Source organism: Macaca fascicularis, chromosome 3 (assembly GCF_037993035.2).
Source record: "Macaca fascicularis isolate 582-1 chromosome 3, T2T-MFA8v1.1".
Classification (NCBI taxonomy): domain Eukaryota; kingdom Metazoa; phylum Chordata; class Mammalia; order Primates; family Cercopithecidae; genus Macaca; species Macaca fascicularis.
In genome coordinates, this window is record NC_088377.1 from 193,320,114 (window position 1) to 193,332,166 (window position 12,053).

At 39.3% G+C, this 12,053-nt stretch overlaps 1 protein-coding gene and 1 non-coding gene across 14 annotated transcripts in view; one reads left to right on the top strand and one right to left on the bottom strand.

Annotated features, from left to right (window-relative positions):
• GALNT11 (polypeptide N-acetylgalactosaminyltransferase 11) overlaps positions 1-12,053 on the top strand; it is an 81,469-nt gene that overhangs the window by 20,654 nt on the left and 48,762 nt on the right. The gene's annotated exons all lie outside the window — the stretch shown is intronic.
• Positions 8,267-8,372, bottom strand: LOC123572692 (small nucleolar RNA U13). Its single transcript, XR_006697238.2, has one exon. It is a non-coding gene; the product is annotated as a small nucleolar RNA U13 (small nucleolar RNA).

Consider the following 12,053-nt stretch of genomic DNA (forward strand, 5'->3'; position numbering starts at 1 on the left):
AATCTAATACTTTATTCATTTATCTAATCCCATGACTCATTTGCTATAGATATTTTTTCTGTTTTTGTCCTTTTGCTTTTTAATTTTGGCCATCACCTTTTGACTTATAGTAATAGCTTTAATTGATTTTTAAGATTAATATTTGTAAATGTTTTCTTTAGTTTTCAGTATATTTTTAGAAACTTGGAAAGAGTTGGTAAAAAGACAAGGGAACTTCATTATGAATTGCATTTTAAAAGAGAAAGCATGTATTATCCTGACAACCTATTGATCAGTTAACTTAAAATCTTTAGGATAGTAAAAAGGTCTACCTAACTTTTTTCTGTTTTTGCTCCTTCCTGTACACCTTCCTGCACACTGATCTGTTTTTTTTATTGTGATGAAATATAGATAACATGAAGTTTATAGTTTTAATGATTCTTCTTTTTTTTTTTTTTTTTTGAAACAGGGTCTCGTGCTGTCTCCTTGGCAGAAGTGGTGCAGTGGCCACGGTTATGGCTTACTGCAGCCTTGACTTAGTGGGCTCAAGTGATCCTTCTGCTGCAGTCTCCTGAGTAGCTGGGACCACAGGTGCACACCACGTCTGGCTAATTTTTTTTTTGTATTTTTGTAGAGACAGGGTTTCACCATGTTGCCCAGGCTGGTCTTGAACTCCTGGGCCCAAGCAGTCCGCCCACCTCAGCCTCTCAAAGTGCTAGGACTACAGGCGTGAGCCACTGAGCTTGGCATGTTCATGTTACTAAATCTGTGAGCCTATTCATGCTATTGGAAAGGCTACTGTGTTTGTTAGTCAGGGTTCTCCAGAGAAACAGAACCCATAGGATGTGTATATACACACACACAAACGCACACACACAGATTTATTTTAAGGAATTGACTTAAAAAAATTGTTGGGAGTGTGTGGAGACTAGCAAATCTGAAATCTGTGGAGCAGACTTGAGACACAGGGAGGAGTTACTGTTGCAGTTTGAGTCCAAAGGCAGCACGGAGGCTGAATTCCGTCAGTATGTGTTCAGATTTCCTCTTCTTATAAAGTCACCAGTCCTATTTAACTAGGGCTCAGCCTAATGGCTTCATTTTAATTTAATTATTCTTTAAAGACTCTACCTGTAAATACAGTTACATTCTGAGGTACTAGGGGTTAGGACTTCAACATGAATTTTTGGGAAAACACAATTCATCCCATAAAAGATGCCAAATAATCTACTTTGGGATGGAGTGGGAGGAAGCAAACCAGCAGATATTTTCTTAAACTCATTTATGGAATTCATAATTTGGTATGAAGTGCATTTTATAAATGGCTAGCAAGTCACTTTTATTATCTAATGTTATATTTATAAATTGCTAGGGAATCTATTCTCTGTCTCCAAAGTGTTTCCAGAAAATTCTGACTTCTTATTTCATATTAAGTTACCAGGTATTTGGTATATATAAAGCGTGTGTGTGTGTGTGTGTGTATATGTATATGGTATATATAAAGTACCAGGTATTTGGTACTTTTTGTTGAGGATACTTTTTAAATTAAATATTTTTCAAAAACTAGAATTGGTGCTTATTACTATTTTATTCTATAAAGTATATAAACTCAACATTAAATCTCACAGAAATATTAAAGTCATTAGCATTTCCATACTGACAAGATTGGACTTTCAAATTTTTGCATCATGGGAACTAAAAATTCGTCTTTTTAAAATAAAATAAAGCATTTTGTTTTGTGATAATTGTAGATTCACATGTAATTATAAGAAATAATATAGCCGGGCGCGGTGGCTCAAGCCTGTAATCCCAGCACTTTGGGAGGCTGAGACGGGCAGATCACAAGGTCAGGAGATCAAGACCATCCTGGCTAACACGGTGAAATCCCGTCTCTACTAAAAAATACAAAAAACTAGCCGGGCGAGGTGGCGGGCGCCTGTGGTCCCAGCTACTCCGGAGGCTGAGGCAGGAGAATGGCGTAAACCCGGGAGGCGGAGCTTGCAGTGAGCTGAGATCCGGCCACTGCACTCCAGCCTGGGCGACAGAGCCAGACTCCGTCTCAAAAATAAAAATAAAATAAAAAATAAAAGAAATAATATGAAGAGATCTTGTGTACCCTTTACCTAATTTCCCCCAATAGTAATATCTTGTGAAAGTATAGTGTAATATTAAAACTAGGATATTGATGTCCCACACCCATCTTCAACCCTTCCACAACCCCCCGAATCCCTGTTGTCCCCAGTTCATGGCAGTCACTAGTTTCTTCTCTGTTTCTGTACTTTTGTCATTTCAAGGATGTTATATAAATGGAATCATACAGTAAGTAAGCTTTTAGGATTAGACTTTTTCACTCAGCGTAATTCCTTTGATTTATCCAGGTTGTCACATTTATGGGTAGTTTGGAAAATGCTGTTTTTAGAGTCCCAGCCCCAGCATCGCAGAACAGGGTTTCTGAGACTTGGCACTATGGACATTTGGACTAGATAATTCTTTGATATTGAGGACTGTCCTGTGCATTGTAGGATATATTGCATCCGTGGCATTTACCCAATGCATGCTAATAGGATCCCCCCCAGGTATGACAACCAAAAATGCCTTCAGACATTGCCTAAAGTACCCACGGGTTGCTACATTTTCCCAGAAATTACCAAATATCCTATCCCTTGGGTGAGAACCACTGGAGTAGAGTGTAGAAAGTGGACTTGGAGTGAGGAGACTACAACAAAATCCATCCCTCAGACTATTCTGCATGTCTACGCACCCTTCTACACACATGTCCATGTGAGCGTTCCCTTACCTAGAGACTACCTTGTAATGTTACAATGGAATTTGTACGAAATAATAAAGAAGCAGCAGAAGTAAAGAGAAAATAGTTAACATATACAGAGACACACACCAAACCCATGAGAATGGACTCTGGAGGCTGTGTCCTTTGACTCCATGGACAAGACTTAGTTGAAGACTAAATCATGTAGACACATTATAACCTCTAGAAACCAATATGCATACAGAATCCAGCACCTTCATATAAGTGTCAGGCTTAAAGGAACAGTAGTTTGTTGGGTCAGGTACTTTTATTTTTTTTTTTTCCCCCCCGAGACAGGTTCTTGCTCCGTCACTCAGGCTGGAGTGCAGTGCATGATCACTTGGCTCACTGCAGCCTTGACCTCCCCAGGCTCAGGTGATCCTCCCACCTCAGCCTCCCAAGTAGCTGGGACCACAGGTGTGTACCACCACGCCCAGCTAATTTTTTTTTTTTGTATTCTTTGTAGCGACAGGGTTTTGCGATGTTGCCCAGGCCAGTCTTGAACTCCTGGGCTCAACTGTGCGCCTGCTGGGCCTCTGAAAGTACTGGGATTACAGGCATGAGCCACTGCACCTAGCCCAGATGCTTTCTTTTTTAAAAAGCGTATCATGGAAATTTTCCGTAATAGATTTTTAAAAATCTATTAGTAATTTTTTTTTTTTAACCCATAGCCCTGCCCTTTTTGGTTAATTGAAACAAATCTCAGATATTAGATGGGTTTTCCTTTTTTTTTTTTTTTTTTTTTGAGATGGAGTTTCACTCTGTCGCCCAGGCTGGAGTGCAGTAGTGCCATCTCGGCTCACTGTAACCTCCACCTCCTAGGTTTAAGCGATTCTCCTGTCTTAGCCTCCTGAGTAGCTGGGATTACAGGCGCCTGCTACCATGCCTGGCTGATTGTTGTATTTTTAGTAGAGATGGGGTTTCACATTGTTGGCCAGGCTGGTCCCAAACTCCTGACCTCAAATGACCCACCCGCCTCAGCCTGCCAAAGTGCTGGGATTATAAGTGTGAGCCACCGTGCCTGGCCAGAATTAGATGATTTTGGTGATATAAAATAATCTATGTCCTAATCTATGTCCCGACCCCCATTCTTTTTAAAATAAACTTTTAGTTTTAGACTAGCCTTAGATTTATAGAATATTGTGACGATATTAGAGAATTCCCACACATCCCATATCCAATTTCCCCTGTTATTAACATCTTACATTAATATGGTATATTTCAGTTAATGCTAATGTCCATACTGTATTCAGATTTTCTTAGTTTTTACCTAATGTGCTTTTGCTGTTCTAAGGACAATAGGTAAAAGCTAAGGCTCTCATCCAGGATACCACACTGCATTTGGTCATTACGTCTCTTTAGGCTCTTCTTGGCTGTGACAATTTCTCACACTTTCCTCGTTTTTGATGACCTTGACAGTTTTGAGAAACACAGGCATACACTGGTGATATTGTGGGTTCAGTTCTGAGCCATTGCAATAAAGGGACTATCACAAAGTGAGTCACACAAATTTGGGGGGGGTTGCATAGAAAACTAATGTTTACATTATACCATAATCTTTTAAGTGTACAATAGCATTACAGCTACAAAAAAAAAAAAAGCCCAGTGTGCATGCCTTAATTTTAAAAATACTTTGTTGTTCAAAAATGCTAATGATCATCTGAGCCTTCAGTGAGTGGTAATCTTTTTGCTGGTGAGAGTCTTTTCTCGACATTGATGCCTGCTGATGCTTCCTGAAGGTTAGGATGGCTGTGGCAAGTTCTTTTTTTTTTTTTTTTTTTTTTTTTGAGATGGAATCTTGCTCTGTTGCCCAGGCTGGTGCAATCTCAGCTCACCTCAACCTCTGCCTCCCTGCTTCAAGTGATTCTCCTGCTTCAGCCTCCTGAGTAGCTGGTACTACAGGCATGCGCCACCACACCCGGCTAATTTTTTTGTAGTTTTAGTAGAGATGGGGTTTCACCATGTTGGCCAGGCTGGTCTCAAATTCCTGACCTCAAATGATCCACCTGCCTTGGCCTTCCAAAGTGCTGGGATTACAGGCGTGAGCCACTGTGCCCGGCCAAGTTCTTAAAATAAGGCAGAAGTAAAGTTTGACATATTGATTGACTCTTCCATTCACAAAAGATTTTTCTGTAACTGTTTGATAGCAATTTACCCACAGTAGAACTTCTTTCAAAATTAGAGTCAATCCTCTAAAACCCTGCTGCTGCTTTATCAACTAAGTTTAGTAATACGCTTTTTGTTATTTGAACAGTGTTCACAGCATCATCACCAGGAGTGATTCCATTTCAAGAAACCATTTCTTTGCACATCCATATCTTCTGTCTCTATTTCTAATTTTGGTTCTCTTGCTATTTCACCCTATCTGCAGTGACTTACTCCACTGAAGTCTTGAAGCTGTCGCTCATCCATGAAGGTTGGAACCAACTTCTAAACCCCTGTTAATATTGATATTTTGTTGTTCTGGCAAATGTGGACTAAAAAAAAAAAATGGTATTTTGACCTCCTCTAATGAGTGGGTTTTTGTTGTTGTTGTTTTGTGAGATACAGTTTTGCTTTGTCACCCAGGCTGGAGTGCAGTGCTGCAGTCATAGCTCACTGCAGCTTCAAACTTCTGGGTTCAAGCAGTCCTTCCGCCTCGGCTTCCCGAGTTGTTGGGACTACAGGCATATGCTACCATGCCCAGCTTTTTTTTGGGTATTTTTTTGTAGCGATTGGGTCTGTTGTCCAGGCTGGTCTTGAACTCCAGGCCTCAAGTAACCCTCTGTTGTCCAGGCTGGTCTTAAACTCCAGGCCTCAAGTAGCCCTCCCACCTCCAGCTCCAAAAGTGTTGGGACTACAGGCATGAGACACCATGCCTGGCTATGAATGTTCTTAATGGCATCTAGAATGATAAAGCTTTTCCAGAAAGTTTTCAGTTTATTTTGCACAGATCCACCAGAGGAATCACTATCCGTGGCAGCTGTCGTCTTATGCAATTTACTTCTTAAATAATTAGACTTGAAAGTAGAAATTATTCCTTGATCCATGGGCTGCAGAATGTACAGTGTGTTAGCAGGCATGAAAACAACATTTATCTCTTTATATATCTCCATCACAGTTTGGGGTATATTGTCAGTGAGGTATATTGTCAGTGAGCAGTGATATTTTGAAAGCAATCTTTCTGATTAGTAGGTCTCAACAGTGGACTTAATATATTCAGTAAACCATGCTGTAAAACAGATGTGCTGTCATCCAGGTTTTGTTGTTCCATTTCTAGAGCACAGGCAGAGTAGATCTTGCATAATTCTTAAAGGCCCTAAGATTTTCAGAATGGTAAGTGACCATTGGCTTCAACTTAAAGTCACCAGCTGCATCAGCCCCTAACAAGAGAGTCACCCTATCCTTTGAAGCCAGACTTTGATATCTCTAGCTATGAAAGGTTCTAAATGCCATCTTTTTCCAATAGACGGCTGTTTAGTCTACATTGAAAATATATTGTTTAGTGTAGCCAACCTCATCAGTGATCTTAGCTAGATCTTTTGGATAACTTGCTGCAGCTTCTCCGTCAGCACTTGCTGCCTCACCTTGTATTTTATGTTGTGGAGATGATACCTTTCCTTAAACCTCATGAGCAATTCTTTGCTCGTTTCAGACATTTCTTCTGCAGCTTTCTTACTTTTCTCAGTCTGCATAGAATTGAAGAGAGTTAGGGCCTAGCCCTAAGACTGGTTTAAAGGAATATTTTGGCTGGTTTGATCTTCTATCTGGAGGACTAAAGCTTTCTCCATATCCGCATTAAGGGTGTGTCACTTTCTTATTCCTGTGTTCACTGGCATAGCACTTTTAATTCCCTTCAAGAACTTTTCCTTTGCGTGCAAGAGGCCTAGCTTTCAGCCTGTCTTGGCGTTCCACATGCCTTCCTCACTAAGCTAAATCACTTGTAGTTTTCTATTGAAAGTGAGAGATGTGTGACTCTCCTTTCCCTTGAACATTTACAGGCCATTGTAGAGTTATCAATTGTCTGGATTTCAATACAGTTGTGTCTTAGGGAACAGGGAGGCCCAAGGAGATGGGGAGAGACAAAGGAATGGCTGGTTTATTTTTTTGTTCAGATGATTGTCACGGCTATGGCTATTATGAGCTCTTCAGTTGGTTCCATCTGTCCCTTTGATCTGCCCCCGACATTGTGGTTTTGGTTTGTTTTATTGAGCACTTCCTTATTTTCTGGCACTGCAAGAGCCATCTTGCGTATTTCCTGTCCGAGTCTTAGAATCAGCCATTTTCCTAAGGATTCCTGGTCCTTTTTTATTGGAGAATGATATTAAAAACCAAGATCTGGGTGTGTGTTAGGCCATTCTTGCATTACTATAAAGAAATACCAGAGACTGGGTAATTCATAAAGAAAAGAGGTTAAATTGGCTCAGAGTTCTGCATGCTTTATAGGAAGCATGGTGCTGGCATCTGCTTGGCTTCTAGGAAGGCCTCAGGAAGCATCCAATCATGGCAGAAGGCGAAAGGGGAGCAGGTGTGTCACATGGTGAAAGCAGGAGCAAGCAAGAGAGAGTGGTAAGGGAGGTGCCACATACTTTTAAATGACCAGATCTTGTAAGAAATCCCTGTCAGGAAGTCAGTACCAAGTCATGAGGGATGGATTCACCCCCATGATCCAAGCATCTCCCACCAGGCCCCACCTCCAGCACTGGATCATGTATCTGCCTCTGTCATAATGATTACACAGAAGTTATCCTGCCCTAAAAATTTCTCTGTGCTTCATATTGAACCCTCTGCCTTCCCACCCTATGAGCCCCTGACTACTGCTGATCTCTTTATCATCTCTATAGTTTTACCTTTTCCAGAATGTCATATAATGGAAAGCATACAATATGTAGCCTTTTCAAGCTGGCTTCTTTCATTTAGCAATATGCATTTCAGTTTCTTTCACATCTTTGTGTAGTTTGATAGTTCTTTTTGCTGAATAAAACCGCATTGTATGGATGTACCACTGTTCATTCATCTTTTGAGGGACCTCTTAGTTGTTTGTTTCCAAGTTTTGGCGGTTATGAATAAAGCTGCTGTAAGGTTTCATGTGCAGGTTTTTGTGTTGGTGAGTTTTGATAGTTTAAAGAAATCGATACATTTCGTCTTGTATTTGTGGGTATAGTTGTTTGTAATATTTCTTTATTATCCTTTCACTGTTCATGGGAGCAGTGTGATGACTCATTCTTCATTGCTGATACTGGTAATTTGTCTTTTCTCTTTTTTCTCAGGGAAGAGAGGGTACAGTCTAATCCGTTTACCTGGCTAGAGGTTTATCACTTTTTTTGATCTTTTTAAAGAACCAGCTTTTAGTTTTGTTGATTTTTCTCTTACTGTTTTCCTTTTTCCAATTTCATTGATTTCTACTTTAATTTTTATTGTATTTTTTCTTCTGATTGCCTTAGGCTTAAATTGTTTTCCTTTTTATTTTTAATTTTTAAAATTTTAATTTTTCTACTAAGTTCATGTCAGACAAGTAAAATGGGCCGACTTCGTAATAAGATTTGAGGGAGGCATATTTCCCACAAGCACTTGAAAACCTGATCACCACACTTACGAACTACAAAAGAATCAAATTGTTCTTCTTTCTCTCATTTTCAGAAGTGAAAGCTTAGGTTATTGACTTCAAACCTTTCTTCCTTTCTAATATTTTCATTTAATGCTGCAGGTTTTTCTCTAAACACTGCGTGCTTTGTATCCCACAAATGTTGTTATATTTTCATTTTTACTTTAGTTCAATATGTTATTTAATTTTTGAGACTTCTTAGACCCATGGGTTATTTAGAAGTGTATTAATTTCTAGATATTTGGGGATTTTCCAGATATCTCTGTTACTGATTTCTAGTTTAATTCATGTTATTTGAGACCATGCTTTGTATGCTTTCTAGTCTTGATTCTAGTCTTGAATCTGTTAAGATGTGTTTCATGGTCCAGAATGTGGTCTATATTGGTGAATGTGAGCTAAAGAAGAATGTATATCTATATTGTTGAATGGGATTTTCTATAAATGTCATTTAGATCAGGTTGATTGATAGTGCTGTGCTGTTGAAGTTACCAGTTTCTTCACTGATTTTCTGTCTGCTTGATCTATCAATAACTGACAGTGTTGACGTCTCCACCTGTAGTAGTGGATTTGTCTCTATATTTTTCTTAGTTTTTGCCTCATGTATTTTGATGCCTTCTTATTTGAAACATACACATTCAAGATTGTTAATGTCTTCTTGGGGAACCGACCTCTTTATTATTATGTAAGACCCTTTTTATCCCTGATTATCAGACAAAATCTGTTTTGTCTGCAGTTAAAATTACTCCAGCTTTCTTTTGAGTAACATCAGCATGATACATCTTTGTCCATCCCTTTACTGTTAGCATATCTAAATCTTTATAGTTCAAGTTGGTTTCTTACAGGCATGATATGGTTAGGTCTTTTTAAAAAATTTGTCCACTGTGGCACTCTCTTTTGATTGGTATATTTAGACAATTCACATTAGAAGTGATTATTAATATCGTTGGATTAGCATCTTGCATCTTTGTAACTGTTTTGCATTCATTGCTTTTTAATTTTTTTTAATTGGGCATTTTATGTGATTCAACTTTATCTCATCTCTTATATGAGCTTCCTATTCCTAACAGCACAACTTATCTTACAGTTCTAGAAGTCAGAAGTCTGAAATGCGTCTCAGGGGACTAAACTCAAGGTGTTGGCAGGGCTATTTCCCTTTTTTAGGTTCTGAGAGAGAATCTGTTTCCTTGCCCTATTGAGAAGCCACCTGCAGTCCTTGGCTTGTGGCCCTCTTCTTCCATCTTCAAAGCTAGCAGCAGGTCGAGTTCTTCTCACATTGCATCACTCTGATCTCCTCTTTTGCCTCCCTCTTTGACATTTAAGGACCCTTGTAATTATATTGGGTCTACTCACATCTGATACCTTAATTCTGGGGATTAGGGTGTGTACATTTCTGAGGAGACCATTATTCTGTCAGTTACCATGTAGCATATCAATTATACTTTTAAAAAGTTTTTAGGAGGCTGAGGCAGGAGAATCGCTTAAACTTGGGAGGCAGAGGTTGCGGTGAGCCAAGATCATGCCACTGCACTCCAGCGTGGGCAATGAGAGCAAAACTCTGTCTCAAAAAAAAAATTCTTTTTTTTTTTAAAGCTGGGTGCTGTGGTTCACCCCTGTAATCCCAGGATTTTGGGAGTCCAAGGCAGGTGGATCACTTGAGGTCAGGAGTTTGAGACCAGCCTGGCCAACATGATGAAACCCCATCTCTACTAAAAGCACAAAATTAACTGGGCATGCCTGTCGTCCCAGCTACTCAGGAGGCTGAGGCAGAAGAATTGCTTGAACCTGGGAGGCAGAGGTTACAGTGAGCCAAGATCGTGCCACTTCCAGCCTGGGTGACAGAGTGAGACTCTGTCTCAAAAAAAAATAATAATAAAAATAATGTGTAGAAAGCGAAAGTTCCTCTTCAAAGCTTCCCCTTTAAATCATAAATGTTATTGATATCTTTTCTCAGAACTAACTTTCTTCAAGTTTCTTACAGTAATGACTCTCTGTTAAGCCTTATGTAGCGAATGTGACAGAATAAGCATACTCTGACTTCAATATCTGTGTTAAACATGCTCACAGCCACGTAATAAATTCTGTGTCCTTGTACCTTAGTCAAATTATTCATGCTGAACGTGCCCAGGCATGTCCCAGCTTGCAGCCTCTTCCCTTATTTGGGAATATTACTACTTTTCTAAATCCTTTCATAAGCAACTTCCTTTTTTCCTTTGTTCCCCACTGCCTTTACCTATTTAGAAAAGTTTTGAACTGTTAGCCAATCGGGTTTTAGTTTAGGTTGTGAGCTCTGGCTCCAGCCAATGGAGTCAGGACACAGCAATAGGGACCTCATGCGTAAAGGATAAATATTCTAGTGTCTTTTTTACTTTGTGTGTGCTCGTGGCAGGATTGCTGACGGGCACCACCCTTTCTGCAGCGTAAACGTCACCTTGCTGAGGAAACTTTGTCTGATTGCTGATTCTTCTCTGCGACATTGGGGAATAAGCATTTGTTTCCATCATAGTGTTTACTCTTGAGTTTACAGTATACATTTTATTTTATTTTTCAATTGGCATATAATTGTGTATATGGGGTACATAGCGATGTTTCTATACATATAATAATGTATCAGTGATCAGATCAGAGTAATTAGCATATCCATCAACTCATACATTTATCATTTCTTTGTGTTGGGAACATTCAATATTCTCCTTATAGGTATTTGAAACTGTACAATATGTTATTGTTAACTGTAGTCATCCTACAGTGCTATAGAACACTAGAACTCACTCCTCCTATCTAGCTGTAATTTTGTATCCTTTAACAAATCTCTTCCTATCTCCTCCCTTCCCCCTACCCTTCCCAGCCTCTAGTACCCTCTGTTCTAATTTTTCTATGAGATAACTGTTTTTTCAGCTTCCACATGTAAATGAGAACATGTGGTGTTTAACTTTCTGTTCCTGGCTTATTTCACTTAATATCCTCCAGTTCCATCCATGTTGCTGTGAATGACAGGATTCCACTCATTTTATGGCTGAATAGTATTTCATTGTGTTTATATTCCACATTTTCTTTATCTGTTCATCTGTTGGACACCCAGATTCATTCCGTATCTTGGCTGTTGTGAATAATGCTGCAGTTAACACGGGGATGTAGATGTCTCTTCGATATACCAGTTTCCTTTCCTTTGGATAAATGCCCAGTAGTGGGATTGCTGGATCATACGGTATGCTATTTGCAGATTTTGAGGAACCTCTGTACTGTTTTCCATAGTGGCTATACTAGTTGATATTCTCACCCACAGAGTATGAGAGTTCCTTTTTCTCTGCATCCTCCCCAGCATTTGTTGGTTTTGTTTTATTTGTCTTTTTGGTAATAGCCACTCTAACTGGGATGAGATGATACCTCATTGTGCTTTTGATTTGCTGTTCCTTGATGATTCGTGATAATTGAACATTTTGTCATATATTTTTTGGCCGTTTGTCTTCTTTTGAGAGATGGCTGTTCAGATCATTTGCCCATTTTTAAATCTGATTTTTTTTTTCCTGCTGAGATGTTTAGTTCCTGGTTTATTCTGGATATTAATCCCCTTTTGGATGAATAGTTTGCTTATATTTTCTCCCATTCCGTAGGTTGTCTTTTCACTCTGTTGATTGTTTCCTTTGCTGTGTAGAAGTTTTTTAATGTGACATAATCCCATGTGTTTGT